Raw genomic sequence first — 20,190 nt, 5'->3', positions numbered from 1 at the left:
CATTTCTTTCTTAAAATAGGAATTAATCTAGTACAGAGCCATCCTAATTTAAGATTACCCAAATTAGGAATCCTAAGGATGGCATCGACTCTAATGATGTTCCTAACAACTAATGTCTGTGAAGTTTAAATGGCAGACTAATTGATAAGACTAAAAGTAAGAAAACACTCGAGTCCAAATTGAGCACAATTAAATCTTTAAGGTTTAACACTGTTTGAAAAGTCTGCATACATTATGAGACCCATTTTGAAATCAGTAATCTCATTTAAAATGCTGCTGAAGCCTAATCTACTACGTCTTTACCACCCTGGAATATATGACATCACAATGGTTATCAAAGACTTTTCACATTGCCTATACTTACGTGCACATGTAATATTTATTTCTTGCAGAAGGAGTCTCTCTTGATTGAAATAACATTTTGAGTCATGTCCTGACTCATCTCCATTCAAAACATAACACAAATTACAAGCCTAAGACATCCAACTGGCGCAAGTGTATCTGAGTCTGAGAGCACGCTTCTGTGTGTGCCGCTGGTTTGTCTCGCATCCAAACTCCTCCTGTTTTCATCTGGGTATCTTAATAATGCCTTTAACCAAACAGCATTTCTGGTGCCAGCTTGCGAGGGCAGCGATGTTTAATCAACTAGTCGACTAATCATGCACTGACCCTGTCTTAAATTCTCAATAACTGCCAAACATGTATCTATGTAGTATGAAAATGAAGACAGGAACAATATATATACTGAAATATAATGATTGAAAGGCTACTCAAACCATATATGATGCTTTTAAGAAACTAAACTTTCCAAGAAGGCAGGGTTCCTTCTCCACCAACACAATAAATGCCTCAGACTCTTCATAGCTACAAATGAACGCCTGTCATTTTTTTGTCCATGATAGCATGCCAGCTAGCCAGTTAAGTGACAGTCAATGATATTATGGCTTGTCCATCTCGAGTAGCCCACTGGTACACTGTGACAAATACAGACATGACAGGACGAGTGGCGATTCAAGGATCAAATTTACAGGTGTAGTTAGGATTTCTTACGTTCGGATAAGACAGGAAGTCAGAGATAGGATACAACACAGCCATATGTTTAGGAATTGCTTCTGCATCAGGAAGACAGGATATTTCCTATCTTCGAAACTTATAAGATAGGACAGGCTGTTGGGATATTTCCTATAATGAGGCCCGTGATTCTTAAAGCCCAGAATGGCTACTTGTCTTCAGATAAGGCTTCATACCCTGCATCCAGGAGAGGAAACATTCATCAAAGTCATAATAAGGGTAAAATCGCGGCTTCTTCGTTCCTCTTATCGTCCGTATGTGCAGAATAAAATGATGCTTTTGTTCAGGGTGATAAGTGAAAATGCAGTTTGTGTACAAAGACAGGCCTGCATGGTTGATTAAATCTGAATTCTCAAACCACTGGGAGCCACAGACAGCAAAACAATCTCAACTCAAGGTCCACTTACTCGCTTGTTTGGGGCCTTCAAACATACATGTATTGTATGAGTCACTTAACTGTATTCAGACTTTCCTTTATTCTGCAGCTCAAGGCCCACTTGCTTGTTTGTTCTGAGCTTATAAACATATCAGAGATGAAGTCGCTCAGTTAATTCTGAGAATTTCTGTAGGAACCCAAAACAGTTTTAAGAGTTATAGAAACTTTAAAACTTTTACAGTTTAATGTCAAACTTTAGTTGCTGATGAAGAGTGTTTGATCTGATCGAAAGCTCCAGAACAAGCACAATCAACATTTTCATCTTGTTTTAAAAAGAGGTTTAAATCAATTTTCCATCATGTAATTACCATATTTATTTTCGTTTTCATGCACATTGCATTACATACAAAGACTTTACATCGGTCTTTCAGCTGCACAAAGACTGACAGGAACAATGGTGACATCTTACCTTAATTAAAGGACTCTGGTTTGTTACATCTTCACTATTATATAAAACCACCACTGTTTACCTTGTTAACTTACAGTAACCACCCACAGCCTCATACATCATCTTGTCAGGTGCTCAGGCAGATGTCGAAACTGGGTGCTGTCTGGTCATCAGGTTGGGACGTGGGGCTGCATGTTTCTCCTGTGCTAATGATGAACATCTGCTCACTGTTCCCATGCCTTCTTTCACAGATGCAGAAAAAATCCTGCGATTTAGAGGGAGCAAGCTCTGGGGATAACACACCAGCTGTTGGCACATTTTCATGCACCACTTTGGACTGTAGCTGTCATTTACTGACATTAAAACTTCTGTTTCTCATTGAGACAAGTTGCAGCTGAGAATTCAGACTCCAACCCTTGGCACTGGATCCTGGTATGACAACTATGTTTGTGTCAAAGCTTAATTTATGAACACCATAGCTGTGCGGAACCAAGTTCAAATGGTCCTGATTGACACAAAACAGATTTTTTTTTATAGGACGTGCTGAGCTCGTTAACGTTATAATTATCTTTTTCACACGCTCTAAGACACATGGGTGAACAATGGTCGTCATCAGATTGTTTTCTGCGGGCTGAAGTGCAGCATGTGAGCGCAGCACATCTCCCCTTCCATGCACATAAGCTCCCTCTCTCACTGTACACGTGAGCCTTGACGCTGTGTTTATCTGATGTCAGACAGATCAGACCCAGAGCTCAGCACACAGCACCAGCCAGCTGATAACTGCCACCAGCACTATCACATCACGTTACGCAACAGTGTGTGTGCCTGGACAGCATACTGTAGTTGCTCTGTGCTGAGTGTACACACACTGACTACAGCTGCTGAAGAACAACAGGGTGACACATGATCATTTTTAATTAGTGTTTGGGAAGTTTAACGTGCTTAGTGTGAATGCATCTATTAATATCAAACATTTGCTCCCTGTTGGCCAAAATAAAATGTTGGTATTGTATGTTAATGCAGGTCACAGATACGTTACATTTGTATGTTACATACATATGACAAATTACATGTTTATGAGCTGAGTTTCTCACCTGGGGGTGAAGGGGACAACCTGAACCTAGGCCAGGTGGCTGCAAAGTAGCAGACAGCAGCAGACCACAGAGACCAACAAAAGCAGGTGTTTTTGAAAGAGATATTGGAACATGTCCAGCCGTACATGTAGCAAGAAAAGGGGGTATTTTTTAACTAGATTTTGGGTCATGTTAAACCATGTTTGTTGTGATAAAACCAGATGTTTTTTTTAATTATAGTTTGGGTCATGTCCAGCCATGTTAGTAGAAATGAGAGTGGGGTTTTTAACAAGCGTTCGGGTCACGTGCAGCCATGATTATAACAGCAAAAGGGAGTGGTTTTTAATGAGAGTTCGGGATGTGTCCAGCCATGTTAGTAGCAACGAGAGTGGGGTTTTTAATGAGAGTTCGGGTCATGTCCAGCCATGTTTATAACAGCAAAAGGACGTTTTCTTTAAGGAGAGTCTGTGATACTTAAAGACATTTTGGGTCATGTCCAGCCATGTTTGTTGCAACAAAAGCAGGTGTTTTTTTTACATGAGTTCAGAGCATGTCCAGCCATCTTTGTAGCAACAAAAGTGGGCTTTTTTTTTTTTTTTTTTTTTTTTTAACAAAACCCGGCTCATGTCCAGCCATGTTTGTAGTGGAAAAAATGGGGTGTTTCTTAACGAGAGCTCAGCTCATGTCCAGCCATGTTTGTTTCATGTTATTCATTCACGTTTAATCTGTTTCCTGTTTTATTTCTGTTCTGTTCTGGATGTTTTCCATCAGCTTTATTAAAGCTCGCTCTTTATTTCAACTTCCACTTGCCTGTTACTGGGTCCTTCCTGAACTTAGCTATGACGGTTTCACATCCAGTCATGTTTGTAGAAACAAAAGTAGGGTTTTTTTTAACAAGAGTTTGGGACATTTCCAGCCATGTTCATAGTGACAGAAGCAGGTATTAGGAGATATGTCCAGCTGTGTTTGTGTCAACCAAACCAAGTATTTTAAGTCAAACAATTAGGTCTTCCTAACTCTAACCAAGTGGTTTTTATGTCTTAACCTACCAACATGTTAACTACAGCGTTATCACAATATCAAATTGAAACATAAAGCAATGTTAAGCTTTAACATATCTGCTTACATATGAAACATACAAATGTAACATATCTGTGGTTTGTAGAAATGTACATGATGATCACACGTTTTCATTGCAGATAACTGTCATGTCTATAATAACTTCCCAAGCCACTCCTGCAGCATTGCCTACTTCTCCTCTATATGCCCAGTATTTATCAAAAAGTTGTACATTTGGCAAAATATAGATAAATATATTATTTTTGACAGTGCTTTGGAGCTTTAAGGAGGTTGGCAGCACATAAGGAGTGTATTGATATTATTAGTGGTGGTTTGAGGATATTGTGATACCATTTCAGCTTTAAAATTCTGATCCAATTTTTGAAATGGGAGGAAAATTACTTATTAATTCATTGCTTTCAGCCACTTTAAATTTACAATTATGTGCGATGAATTCTTAATACGGGCAATTTACAGTCTCAAATGCGCCCGACTTGAATGCTGATTAAATGAAACCCTAACAAACAGAAGATAATACGAGTGAAGAACCGGGCTGAGTGAAGTGACATTTGTGCCCAAAAAGTTAATGCAAAGCTGCTGTTAGGCCATCCAAAACAATTAACACATACAATCTGCCAGGAATAATAAGAGCAGCTCATTGCACCACAGTTAGAAAACAAACAAATTACTCCATGATCTCTGATGTCTCAGTGAGGGACAGTCAATCCCTCCACAGATGGGTCTTAAAGGTATTGCCACTATTGGCTGCCAGGATTTAATTAGTTTTTATTTCTTTGTTATGCCAAAACATCAAAATAAAGCTGACATCTTCCAGTAACAGATAAAAAACACACAAGTTACCGCATTGTTTGTACTTTTATACACTCTGAAATATCAAATTTGTCTGGAGAATGTCAAAGTATACAAGAAATATCAACAGAAAAGAAAATTAAACTTAGTTTACTCTGCTTTTTACTCATCTCCCAGGCTTTTTTTTTAAATGTGCTAGCCAACTAAGTCTATGTTCATCATCCATATTAACAGAATTCTGTTGTGTTTCTCCACTCATTTAATATATTTATTTTTACTTCTGTTTATAAGAGCGTACACAGGAACCAGGTAGTTTGTGTGCTTAACATGCAGCACTTGTTTAAACATGAATGGAAGTCAAAACCTTATCAGACAATTTGAGAGAACAACAACAACAAAAAAATCCACTTTGCCAATTTAGAAGATAACAGCTCTATAAAAGGATTAAATAAATACAGTTTTAATAATATTTTATTATGCATGCAATGAAAAATGCATTGAGAAAAATCTGAAAAATGGGACTGTCTTTCTGAGCTCATGAAAAGCTGATGTCTGAAGATGCCAGACACGAACCTCCATGTTTACAGACACATGAACTAAATGATTGAAACATGACTGAAATAAAACATTTTGAGACTTCTCTACTATCTTCTCACATTACTGTGGAATAATTTGTGCTTTGACTCGTGACCTCAGTATTTCTCAACTCTTGACAGAGTTTAAAATCAGCCTTATTGGAAGGGAGACCTTTATTGCAAAAAGAAAGTTTGAAGCCACATGACTCTCCTGACCCAGCGCTAAAAAAACCCTCCACCCATAAATTTGAGAGGAAGGATATGACTTTACAGCCCAAATGAATGTGATCAGCTCCACCTTTCATCTTCAAAGCAAGAAAGAGGGGGAAAAAAAAGAGTGTGTGGCAGCTCCAGGAGCGAGGGAGGTGACTCTTCCTCCCACCTTATGACTCAACTTTAATAAGCAAAAAGCCAGGAGGGATCCAGAGAAGAGGAGGGAGAGGCATGATGCAGACAGAAAGGGCACCTGCTATGGAGTAATGCAGCACTGCACAATCACTCGCAAAGCTCTGCAGATAAACTCTGGTCCACCCTAAACCTCATGACTAATAGATGAGATTTGCTCTCAGTTCCTTCAACTTTCAGCATCTCAAGCTGTCTTCATGGAGGGAAAACATCTCCCTCAGACGCTCAGCCTTATCTGTTTGTTTGTCTCCCTGTCTGATCTGTAATCCTACTGACACAACCATGATCAGGCTGTTGCTTGTGCACAGTGTGAAAGCTATATACGGGACTTTATATATTTATAAAGAAAATACAGGAGTCTGTTGGCAGGTGAGTGATATCTGTATAGGTAGTTTCACTCAGGCTCATGGAAGCATAGCTTATGAGAAATGTACCACACACTAGACAGAGCTTGACAGCTGGCCTCAGTTACACTGTGATGATGTGTCTTTTATGTGAAAAGTCCCGCCTTGCGAACGCACACTGGCCAATCATAGCGTAGCATAGGCTAGCTAAGACGAACAACACAGCTGTATTCTATTGACTCGCATGCAATCGTTTCAGATTTCCTATATTTTCAGGCTGGTTTTGCTGATTTGGAACACATTAAACATTGTGTCTGAGACATGTCGTGTATTAATGATACTCGTTACCTAGAGAGGTTTGAAGGAGATTTATCTTTCTACCCAATTCCAAAACCAAAATCAAACTGAAAAGTGTAAAGTTAGCTAGCTAGCTACTAAAGGTACGGCCTCCTGAAGGTATACACATGTTGCTTTTGCTTTTTAATAATTATACCACTGATTTAAACCCATCCTGCTGTACAGGAACCAGTGTGTCATCACAGTGTGAGCAGATTAGCGTTGTTTGGCTTCCTCCAGATATTCCTGCCTGCCCGGTGGCAGAGGTCTGGGTGCTGGCAGCAGCAAGGCGGGAGTCCAAACAACCTTAATCTGCACATACTGTGATGACACACAGCTTGTTGAATATCAGCAAAGTTTCCATTTACATTAATTGTTTTGTGTCTCGATGGCCAAGTGATGTGGTGGTTCACTTTTACACAGCCTATAGTTCGGCTTTAGCTTCTAACTATCTTTGTCTTTTTAACCTGTTGTTACTGCTGCTTGTCATTAGTGATGATTAAGATGGATAAGATGGGAAAATCTTGCGTAGTGTATCTTTAAAGGTGCAGTGTGTAGGATTTAGAAGGCATCTAGGCAACATTGGTATGTAATATTCATAACTATGTTTTCATTGGTTTATAATCACCTGGAAACAAGAATCTTTTTGTTTTGTCACATTAGAATGAGTTGTTTATATTCATAAAGCGCAGGTCCTTCCTTCCACCGAGGTCACCACGTTCTTCGAGAGTAGCCCAGAATGGACAAACCAAACACTGGGTTTAGATGGAGCCGTTGTATTTTAATGTTTTTGCGTCGGCCACCATAGTTCTACACGCTACTCCTTTAAAGGCTGGATAATAATCTTCCAAGCTGCCAGACTGTATCATGTATATTATGAATCAACTTGGCCTTTTGTTTTCATTCATTCATTTTCTAACCGCTTCATCCTCTTGAGGGTCGTGGGGGGGCTGGAGCCTATCCCAGCTGACATTGGGCGAGAGGCAGGGTACACCCTGGACACCAGACTAGACTCGCCAGACTATCGCAGGGCTGACACATACAGACAGACAACCATTCACACTCACATTCACACCTACGGACAATTTAGAGTTACCAATTAACCTGCATGTCTTTGGACTGTGGGAGGAAGCCGGAGTACCCGGAGAGAACCCACGCTGACACAGGGAGAATATGCAAACTCCGCACAGAAGGGCTCCCACACCCGGGATTGAACCGGCAACCCTCTTGCTGTGAGGCAAGAGTGCTAACCACCACACCACCACACCACCACACCACCGTGCCGCCCGTCCTTTGTATTCTTAAGTTTCAATATTCTTCTGGATAACCTTTTCCTCAAAACTCAACCTGACATTTTTGGTGTCTTTGGAAACTTTGGGATCTCCACTAGAATTCAAACTAAAGTTGTGTCTGTGTGAACAATGTTTGGCTGCACAGCTTGAGCTTGTAATGGTCGACTGTGGCATTTCAGCAGAGTTTAAGAGGTTGTTACTTCCACTGACTTTCCCTCTGGCCTCTTTTTGAAAGATAGCTGTCTGTCTCTCACACTGTGTCTGCCTCACACCTCTCTGTGTGCCTGATACCCACCCATACCTGACCTGCATACAAACATTAGTGCAGCAGTATATCAGCCCCACAGGACTAATGTTTGTAGCCTTTAGCCACAAACACTCTTGTCAGTGCTGATGAGTTGGTAACTAAAGGAGCCCTGTTCTCTTCCTTTTAATTTTGCTGCACATTTCCTCTTGTTTATTGGCTGCTCAGGGAGCTCATTGTCTTTTTGTTTGGTTCAGTAGATCAAGAGAGTTTTTATTTGCTATTCAGTGTAGGTTTTTGTTTGTTATTTTGGAGTTGGAGACCCCGATGCCTTATTTGCTTCCCTTATCTGCAGTTTTAGTTGGGTTTATCCGGTAATCATTAAATAAATGACAGTCATTGTTTCACTTTAAGTCTTTCAGCAGCCTTTTTTTGTCATTTTGGTCCTATGTTTGCAAAAGTTTCAGGCAAACTGGTTATATTGCTTCCTGTGGTCCCCTAGACTTTGTCTACATGTGGTATTTTTATATGCCACCCAAGTTTTGTTGCATTGACACAAAACCCTCTTAGTTATGAGAAGCACCTTTTCAATGCTGCACCAGATTCCTGCTGCACCTGGTTTCTTCAAATCTGGGCCATGTGTTGCTTTAGCTGCTGTGGGGTCGTGGGCTGTCGACCACCTGTGTTACATCTCACTTTGTGATTAAAAAAACCATGTCAAACCCATCAACCGCTGGCCATAAGAGACCATTGCATCAAAGATTTTTGCAGCTTCCACTCTGTCTCCCTCCTGAGTGTTATGGCACGCTGCTCCCCTGAAGGCGTACTGACTCCAGCCATCTGCTTGAGCTCTTTCTAGCTGTGATATTGCTTTGACAGAAGCTTATTTCCTCCATATACTCTCAGGATCAACATACCTGTCCACCTCCAGGATTCCCACTCCATTGCTTTCTCTGAGTGAGATTTATTTCCTGTACATGATACAGTGTGTAGGCAAAGTGTATGGAGATGTCATCTCTGGTTTTTGCATATGACAAATGCAAAGAGACTGCATTATGGGGAGAATTCAAAAGTTTCTTGGTGGTGGAGACAACAGATATCATTCATGTGTCCAACTTTTGAATCCTGTTACCTTGGTAAGTCAAAAAATGACAGTGAGATATGAAAAGTCTAAAGCCATGGGCGGATTATGAGACAATGGGCCCCTGGGCACAGATATGCAAAAGGCCCCACCACCTCTCCTAAACAGAAGCAAGACATCCAGACTTTGTGGTGGTTTTGCTTTGTTTTACTTTGTTTTGCATCTTTTTGTGGGTTTTTGTGTTTCTCTTTATGGTAATTTTGTGTGCACTCATGGTTGTTTTGTGTCTCTTTGTAGTCATTATGTGTCTTTTTGAGGTATATTTATGTATTTTTTTGGTCATTTTGTGTCTCTTTGTAGTTCCATTGCATCTTTTTGTGGTCATTTGGTGTCTCTTTGACATCATTTGTGTCTCCTTTGGGGTATATTTGTGTCTTTTTTTGGTCGTTTGTTTTGTGTCAGTTTGATGTCATTTTGTGTCTTCTTCCAGTCATTTTGTGTCTATAGTTTCATTGTATCTTACTGTGATCTTTTGGTGTGTCTGAGGTCTCCTTTGAGGTATATTTATGTCTTTTTTTGGTTGTTTTGTGTCTCTTTATAGTTTCATGCATCTCTTTGCAGTTGTATGTCTCTTTGTGATCATTTGGCGTCTCCTTGAGGTCATTTTGTGTCTCCTTTGAGGTATATTTGTGTCTTTTTTGGTTGTTTTGTGTCTCTTTGTAGCTCCATTGCATCTTTTTGTGGTCGTTTGCTGTCTCCTTGACATCATTTTGAGTTTTGATTGTTTTTTCTCTCTATAGCTCCATGCATCCCTTTGTAGTCATTTTGTGTCTATAGTTCCATTGCATCTCATTGTGATCTTTTGATGTCTCTGAGGTCATGTTGTGTCTCCTTTGAGGTATTATTGTGTCTTTTTTGGTTGTTTAGTGTCTCCTTGAGGTTATTTTGTGTCTCCTTTTAGGCAAGTTTATGTATTTATTGGTTGTTTTGTGTCTTTTTATAGTTCTATGCATCTCTTTGTGGTCACTTTGTGTCTTTTGATGTCATGTTATGTCTCCTTTGAGGTATACTTGTGTCTTTTTAGTAATTTTGTCTCTTTGTAGTCGTTTTGTGTATCCTTGTAGTTCATTACATCTCTTTGTGGTTGTTTCATGTCTCTGTGAGGTCATGTTATGTCTCCTTGAGGTCATTTTGTGTCCGTTTCAGGTATATTTGTGTCTTTTTTGGTCTTTTTGTGTCTCTTTATTGTTCCATTGCATCTCTTTATGGTTGTTTGGTGTCTCTTTGAGCTCATTTTGTGTCTCCTTTGAGGTATACTTTTGTCTTTTTTGGTCATTTTGTCTGTTTGTAGTCGTTTTGTATGTCCTTGTTGTTCATTTGCATCTCTTTGTGGTTGTTTCTTGTCTCTGTGAGGTCATTTTATGTCTCCTTGAGGTCATTTTGTGTCCATTTGAGGAAGCTGTGTCTTTTTTGGTCTTTTTGTGTCCTTTTTTTCCCCTTTGAGGTCTTTTTAAGTCTCTTCCTGGTCGGTATGTGTTAATTTGAGTGACATTTTGCAGGTGTACGCTAGGGGGGGCCCTTTTAGCCCCTGGGCCCTGGCCCGGTAGGCACGCTCAGGAATCCATCCATGTCTAAAGCATATTCATGCAGACAACTTATGTAAAATTTGTAATATGTCTTAAAAACCTCTGATGGCATAATTTGGCAGGTGCTTAAAAGGCAAATACAGGTTTTTGGGATGTCAGAAATTTATTCTGTGTGCAGATATAAGCACACCAAATGTTATAAATGTAATTACTATTCATGAATGTACGCACAAGTTACTGCTCCATCCTCAAAATAACAAGACAGGCCTGTAACTGGCTGTCATAACAAACAGATTCTGGCTGTGCCATCAGGCCTGAAGTATGCATCATGTTGACTGAAATAAGTATGAGTGACTGCTGTTGCTGCAGGAACAGAATATACTTAGACAGTGTTTAGAGAAGATCCAACTACAACAATAACACAAGTGCCGCAGCCAACTGCAGTGGAGTCTGAAACATGAAAGCTCGATAAATTCAGTGTCTTTGTCAGATGTGTCATTTTGGTAAAGTTTTGTCTTTTCCAGCGCTGAAAGCTTTGCCTTTTTTCCAGGTTTATTTTCCTCTAGAGTGAGTGAGTGGAGATTAAAGCCACCTGATAAAATTCTCCAAATTTACTTTCTCATTTTGATTCACCCAATGCGGGAGGAATCTCAAAGAGCTGAGGCTTAAAGTTATAAAATTCCTCCCTGAGGAGGTTGGGGAGAGAAAAGAAAGATGCACAGCCAGCAGCACCCCTGACATTGATTAATGGAACAGACTCCGAGCTCTAAAGTTCAAAGCTGTATTTATTACACTGTTTTCTCTTCAACAGATGATGGAGTCTGTAAACTGAAAACATAAAGTCTTTGATACATTTTAAGAGGCAGATAAATCTTAGTATATTTGTATGTCTAGATTTCTTCAGCTCACACTCAAACATGTTTGGGTGATCAGTCGATTTCAGAGCCTTACAAGTGATGAATGCAGGATAAAGCATATTGTGACTTGCTGGAGGCTGAGCTATTTGTGGACTTTGACCCCAGATAAATAATTGGAGCGGTGGAGCTGGTGCAGCATCCCGCTGAATGCTGGGAATGCGTAGAATGACTCAGCGCTCTCGGCAGGAGTTGGCAGAGTGGACATCCATCACGCCACTACTACAGTCTGGTGGTAGCCTATAGGAACTTAATGCCTGCTCTGACATTGTAACTGTTGGCTCACTGTGCAGGCAGAGCAGACAGTGCTGACTGCTGAGGAAATATAACCCTGTTCAGCCCGGGGGTCAAAGCAATCTGAAGGGAGTTTTAGAGGATGGAGTAATTAGTGGAATTAGCCAGAATCTAAAACAATGACTCTGTCTGAAATTACAGTGACTGTCTCAGTGGATTTTGATTCAGCCTCATGACCAGGGCCGCAATATGATGCTGGTGTCTGCACCACCAATAAACCTGTTAAAGGAAAAAGCCACCCTAAGCTGCCTCAACACACTGAGATGTGTTTGTGTGCGTCAGATTTTTTGTGTCTCATAAGACCACAAATACGCCTTTGTTTCCAGATGTTGAGTAATTAACCTCAGAAAAATCCATAAAGAAAGAGAAAGAGAAACCAATCTCTCCACTGACATCAATTTTAACTGCAAAGCATGGGCGTACATGCATTTTGCTGTTGCTATTACCATCACTGCTCTCTCTCTATCCTACACATGTTGAGACATGTATATCATGACAACTGATTCAAATCTCTGGCAAGCATCAACAACATTTACACATGTTAGCATCACAACGATTGTATTTATGCATGGATACATTTAACTGCATTTCATTTTTACAAGTGTTATAGAACCTCCTGAAGGTGTGTCACATAATACCACCACTTTAAAGGAATACTTCGCCCCCCAAAATGACCGTTTGTATATCAGTTACCTTCCTGGTTTTAATGTTAAATTCGTGATGAAAATTCTGTTTTCCTCTTGTGCCTCCTGTGAACAAAGAATTCAAAAAACTGAGAAAATTCTTGAATTGAAGTCATAGGGGTCCACGTTTAACAACATCAAAACTCTATCAAAACTTCAGTTTTCAAAGTCGTAAATAACTCATGCAGTATAACCCATGTCTCATTTATCCAGTTGTATGCTTGTATGGTTCCCAAACAGACAGTCCTTTCTGACCGGGATGTGAAATTAAAGTGAAACTTATCGCTGCTTTCTTCAAACCCAGACTCCATTGACATTTTACCTTGCTTAATATGGGAGCTGCTGTTCTACTGCTGCCTTAATCAGGTAGTTTGATTTTGGTATTGTGTGACCTTGATGTCTGAAAGCGTTGGTTCAGATTCACCAAAGTCATACAATAACACAAACAAACTATTGATCAAGGCAGTGTTAGAGCTGCAGCTCCCCTATTCAGCAAGGTAAAATTACTTTTTTTGTCAATGCTGTCTGGCTTTGTAGGGAGCATAGATAAGTTTCACTTTCCATTCAGTTCCCTGCCGGAAAGGGCTGACTGTTTGGGATGTACTGAGCATACAACTGGATAAATGAGAGTTGAGTTGTGTGAGTGTGTAAACAGATGTGTTGAAATAGTTTTGCTGTTTTATAAATGCAGTTGCTTAAGACTTCACTCCCAGAAAGAATATGAGAAAAACAAATTTAACTTCATGAATTCAGTTTAACGGGATAAATAATTAATATACAAATTATAATTTTCGGGGTGCAAAGTATTCCTTTAAACACTACATTGTGACATCTGCCTCTACTCTGGACATAAAGTTTACAGTTACAGTTTTTAGTCTTGAGCTCTTTTGCTGATATCCTTATCCATTTCTATTTGCCCTCCTTCACAGTCACCAGAGATCGGGGTCACCTACAAAGCAACACCCTACACCCTTTCTTGTCTAAAGACCTCTAAGCATGGTGGCTGACACAGCGACACAAAGCCTCTGGAGCTGCTCATCGTGACGCCCTGTATAACCTCCACGTAAGAATTTGCAAATGCGTATGTCAATACTAATCCCCGAAAGCTTTATTGGCATGAATGAAGGAGACCCAACACTGCCAGAGCATTTCAGTACATCAATAGTCAGATGCTGATGCACAATAATGAACCGACTGGATCTTATGCAACAGTGTAATTGATGACTGACACGGCAGCAGCTCGAACCAGCAGCACCTGTTATCAGATGATAATGCAGATATGCGTGACTGATGAATAGTTCACCAGCTGATTATCTACAGGATCAGCACATGCATAAACAACCACACACAAACACAATAACAAGTGTTCCTTTATTGACCGACTGTATAAACTATATTATATTCTGTTTTCATTTCACATTCACCTCACACACACACACCCTTCAATCATGCTCTCACGACACAGAGGAGGTGGTTCAGAGGTGTCACTCTACGTGCCTTCATCTGTCTGCAGGTGCCGTCGCCATGGCAACAATGGATGAAATTCTCGCAGTGAATCATGAGTTCACTGCAGGTTCACTCCCCGCCCTGAGATCAGGTCCTGACCTCCTCAGAGGGCCCCCTTGAGAATATTGTGTCAGAGAAGCCAGTAAAATGAGATTCTGCCCTGCACATGTAACAATTTTTTTTTAACCAACCTTAACATTTACTGGCTCCCAGCACTCTCTGTGACATCCGTATCCTCGGGCCCTACTCTTAAAATTAGAGAGCAGCTGTCCCTGGATTATCTTATCCTGAGACAGATTCCTAGAATACCCTGGACAGAATTATCCTGAGGGCGATACAGAGAGGAGGAATGGAGCTGGAAACCATTTTGGGGGGGTGGGTGTACGTAAATGCCTATTTTGAACTGTGTCAGTATCCTGGCAGCAGCCTGGCAGGCATGTACGGTTGTTGGTTGTGTTCCTATGAAACTGCCAAAGTGAGGGCATTGTACTCAACCTCCTCTCTCAGCGTACTTTTAGGGTTCAGGTTAGAATGCGGGTAAGACGTATTAGAGGTCGGGGAATAGTTGTTGTCAATAATGGTCTGTTTGGTTATGTATTTCCTTTTGTCTGTTAACACATGTGCATGTTGTCACTAAATAGTGTTTTTAATCCCAGTTTCAAGCTCCTCCGGGGGGTTGAAAAGCAATTATAGATTTGGGGTTTATGCAAACATTCTCCAAAACCAATTTTAAGAATTTAAAAAACTTAAACCAGCATGCCAAAATCTAGTTTATTTTTCTCAGTCCCTGAAGAGGTTTTTCAGAGAGTGGTATGTGCATATCTGTGTGCACATTTGTCTGTGTGTTTGTGCACTTTTCTCTGGGAGTGCAGCTGTATTTTTCTGTGTGTATGTGTGCTCCAAGGTTCCCTAACAGAGTCCCATTGAGAGCTGTGACAGCCTATTTACAGTAGCATCCCACAGGGCCGGCTGTGGCTCTATGGAAAATATATACCCTAACCACTCGTGGGTGTAAACACGTTGGGGGCTTTTCACATACTGACACCCCAGAGCAGGATTCACATCTCATCAAGAGGGCTGTTGCATTATCTCCAAAGTGAAATATGCAGTCTTGACCAAATAATATTATTCATTCACACCTATAACTGCGGGGGTGTGCTCTTTAGGGGAGACGTGCTTTGAGTCACCCATTCATCTCAATCTGAGCTCCAACTGTACAAATATGGAAGCACGAGGAGCATGCAGTGTTTAATGAGACTGTGCGAGGCTGTCGTTAGTGCAGGGAGAGGTGCTGGATTATTGATGCCTCTGAGCGCCTCTGCTGGGCTCATTTCTGGTTGTCTCCTCAGGGAAGAGGTGTGCTCACTCACCTCCAGCCTGGGTGACAGCCGGGTATGAATTACCTTCACCATTCCCACCTGCTGACACTGCAGCTAGCGGCCAGCAGCTACGCATTTTAATATGTCAGGGAGAAAACAGAGGAGGGTGAAGCGAGTGAAGAGACAAGTCGAGAAGAAGTGTGTGTTTGTGTGTGCGTGTGTGTGTGCGTGCTCCTGTTGTGAGCAATTTTGTGTTAGAGGAAAAAAAGCCAGAAAGATAAAAGACGGGTAGTGGCAGCGAGTAAAGGGGAAGAAGGAGAGAGATGAGAGGAGAGATGAGGCCCAGCGAGTTGAAAATCAATAATTAAAAGGTCATGTGGAAAGAGAGAGAGAGAGAGAGAGACACACACACACACACACACACACACACACACACACACACACACAGACACACACCAACACACAGACGGAGAGAGAAGGCCCTTTAACTAAATAATACCTTAATCCTGCATTAGCATGCTGCAGCAAAAATCTGCTGCTCCCTCATCACGTGAGGTCACAGGGGATGGCGGCACGGATGCACCATGAGATTTATTCATGCACAAGTTCTATCCTGCTATATGAATACACACATACTGTATATATACTGAACTAGGTCTGAGCTGACATGTGCCAGTGATGTACTGTAACTGCTGAATAATACATATTGTAGTGTGCCTCTACCAGTTCACACACGCATTATATTAAGCCTGCGCTGCATACTTATGGGAGACTTCAACCTTATTTATAGGTGTCTCTAAAACAGGGCTTTTATGATTCAACGTGTTTAATCCACGTACACATGTTGGATCTTGTCATTTGTTCCAGTGTATTTATAGAACTTATTTTCACTGATTAAAGGATAAGGCTGGTGATATTTCAGAATTTTGTGATTGCAAACTAACCCTGAGAATTTCTTACTTTGAGAATGCACATACAGGGAGGTGCTGATCAGTATGATCTTTACTGAAAATCCATCATTATATACTGGCGACATGGAGGATCAATGAACTGTTAAAGGAAACCGGGAACAGCCTGATGCATCATCCTGATGAAGGTTATTACATTCTCTTAATTTTCTGATAGGAGAAAAAACTAAGAGAAGTAAACCCCAGATGCACCAAGTTTTCCTAGCCATCCAAATCTGTTCTTACCCAGGTGTACTGAATGATGAATCCCATGTGACTGTAAGTAACCTATTAGCATAAGTAGCGCTCCCTAAACACTATATAAGGACAGAAGACTCTGGCACATGCCCAACTGAGAGATGCCACCAAAGCCCCGTTTCCACCAAACACTTTCAGTATGGTACCTTTGGAACCAAAAGTAACCTGTCAAATATGATACATAGACCATGGCGTTTCCACCGCAAACAGCACTCTTAAATGTGGGCAGGGTTGTTGTCACTCACTGCTCCGTCCAGCACTTGCTGCATTTCCTCATTTCCGGTGACACAGGAAAGTCTGATCTTGTTTATCATCCACAGAACGAGGCTGCACGGTGAGAGTGAGAGTCTCTCTCCATGGATAGCAGGTTTGTTGGTATAGTCCTTCTAAGAGTGTGGATTGGGGTAAATTCGGCTAACATAACCCAGTTGAAATTGATATACATAAACAAGTGAAGATCCGCTGATTACTAAAAGTGTGTGTCATACAAAAACAAAAGAAAGATAGAGTTTGATACAAAAGATATCACAATGAAATTTAAGGTGCGCTGATGTTACTCACACATTGAGTAACATTACAAGGTAGCGTTCCCCCTTAAAAGTTGCCGGCAGTCTGCCCAGTGAATTGAGTTATTTTTTACTCGGAATACAGCTGCTGGAGAGGCAGCAAAACATCCTTATATTTCATAGTTACAGTCTACTAATCAAACTCTCCACGGTATGAACAGTGGTTACAAAACCAGCCACAACTCAGCCCTGAGCAGAGTGACAGTCAGCTATTGACCAATCAACGGACTGCAGTGTTCACAGCTCCACCTTTGAGTACCAGATATGTGTGCAAGGTACCCCAACAGAGGGGGGACCAAGAAATGGGAATGGTGTGAAACGGTTCCATCGGTACCAACCACAAAAGAAAAAGTGTACCGAACTGAACTGTACTGTACTGCTTGGTGGAAACGGGGGTCAAAAACAGCTGTAAGAAGATGAAGTAAAGCAGTAAAATCAAAATACAATCAGGGAAATGTTAAGTATCAAAAGTAAAAGTACTCAGTGCAGTAAAGTTTAAATAAATTTCACAAATAAAAATCAACAAATTAAAAGGAAGTTAAAAGTTAAAAGTTGGATGAAATAAAATTCATGCATGTTTTTAATGTTTCTCAAATTTAAAACTTATGTTTCCTTGCATAGGGCAACAATTTGTGGAGAGTGAAAACAAGATGATGTTTTTCTTACCTTGGTAATAGTGCTCTTGATCACTCCTAACATTTTCATTTACCTGAGAGAAGAGCACAAATAAGAAAACACTGGGGAAACCCAGAAATCAATGGATAATAATAAGATAAGAACAAATCGCAGATACAAACAAAAATAACAGAAAATTTGTCTGTGTAAAGTTTCTCGCATGAGGCCCATTACCTTGTTAATGAAGCATGTGCTGGAGAGGAGTTGTGTTTTGATTCCAACAAATCAATAACTTTTATTTGTTGAGGTTGTTTCTGAGACATGACCACTTTAGGTTGAGTAATAACAACAGGGTGGTGTAGTTTTTAGCAAACAAAACTCAACCAGGAGTAAATAGTTTATTTGCTTGGGACTATTTTCAGCATTCGAGCAGCAGTGGGAAATTGTATACTTGTTAGAAGAATCAATTCATTGTTAGTTTTGTTCGATTTGTTGACAATGGGAAATACATATAACACCAGACTCACTCCTTGAGGCCACTTATAGCAATTTTCCAACAACAGTAAAACATTTTTTTAAACTTAGCATTTAAGTTCTTTCTTGACCTTGAGAGCAGACATGGTCATCATCATCAGAAATGTCATATTTAACTTAAGGCCAACAGAAATTGGAAGTCCTAAAAGTGTTAGTGGATTAAATAGTAAAAGCTACTAAGCTTGGAAAACCCTTGCCTATGCTACAGTTTAAAGTGCAAACAGACAACTTTTCAACAAAACACTTCAGTATCAACAAAGCATTTCAGATATGGTGAGAAAATGTTGTTGATAGTTTAGCCTTCTGCTAACCAGAGCCTTAAGGCTGCGGCTTCAAGTTCACGTTTATGTAGCTAACGTTAGCGAGAGCCTCGAATCACAGTGTGTCCTCTGCCTCATTCCCCACCAGTACAGACCAACTTGCCGGGCAGCAGCTCCAGAGACAGACCCCCAGTCAACAGCCACAGCAACCCAGTCCAACCAGTTCAAACCCCAGCACCAGGGGACCTGACAGCCCCGACTCCCTGTCATATCAGCAAACTTTCTGTTGTTGCCATTACACAGGTTAGACCTGGAGCTGCCACTGGCCACCAGCCCACTGTGATGCACGGTGCAGGGGTGTTTCATTGCCTTTACTAGATTTCTGCCTACCCCAGCTTTACTTATCAAATAAATTCAATCAGTCAATCAAATTCCCCATGACGCATTAAGATACCCAGTGTAATCAGTAAGTGCATCACTAGCTGTCTAACTTGGACAAGAGTCAGACTTTTGTAAAGAAAAGACCAAGCTCAACAGAATTTGTAATGAATGAACATAATTAACCTAATGGATGCATTAGGAGCAGCTTTCCACCTTCCTGAGCATCGCACAGCACCAATGTGTTGATTCTGATAAGCTTAGCCAGGGACTTTCTTTAAGGGGCTAAACGACCTCTAAAAATAGTCACACATGACAAGCCTGAGGATCATGTGTCATGTTTTTATCAAAAGCTCAAAGTCATTTCCGGTTGCTCTAGCTTTTGTCGGCAGGGGTATCATGAACTGAGTTTGACCAGGGGGAGTTCTGCTCCCCGTCTGCGGTGCTGACCTGTTCACTTAATAATCACTGATCTCAGCTAATGGCAGGCTAACAACATAATTATGAGCAGCTAGGGGGGCAAGATAGAAACACTGTAATGGGACCAGAGCCACAATGTAGCCAAGCTGACTGCAGAGACCCCTGATATGTCTGGGTGATTTACTCCTTTAATGTCACAGCCGCAGATTTAAGTGTGTTCATGAGTGTGATCTCTGCCACAGGCCAGAGGTCAGTTTGCACTAACCTCCAGCTTAATATCACCAGAGGGGATCAGACATTGTTTACAGGAGAAAGAGAACAAATGTTCATCATTTAGACCCAACGGATTTCACCAAGCAGGGAATACTTCTGTTTTTAAGTCTTAAATTTGGGTAAAGCTGTATTTAACTCTTACATAATACTTGGAAGAAAATGAAGATAGCTTGTGTTAATCTTCCAAGTGATGGGCCTCCTTTTTGAACTGGTTGATACTGTGTTAGATTTTGCTCAGATATTATTTGTTTACCAGATATCTGTTGAGTTTCAGGTCAGCATGCTCCCAACTGTGCTGCACACTCGGTCAGAGACGATAGAGTACACACTGGCCCCAAGCCATTTTTAACCTCCTCCACTTTAATATCACCCACTCGCCATATGAGCCTCCTTCAAGGGTAATGAGGGAGCAGACTGCTCACTTCCGCTGTCTGGACAGCAGGTTTTCCCATACACAAACACAGGGACGCAGATTTTAATCACAGACTTGTCTCAACTTGGGGGTTGTTAAAATGGGTGGGCA

This window comes from Epinephelus fuscoguttatus, linkage group LG7 (assembly GCF_011397635.1).
Source record: "Epinephelus fuscoguttatus linkage group LG7, E.fuscoguttatus.final_Chr_v1".
Lineage (NCBI taxonomy): Eukaryota > Metazoa > Chordata > Actinopteri > Perciformes > Serranidae > Epinephelus > Epinephelus fuscoguttatus.
Note: the sequence above shows the minus strand (reverse complement) of the source record.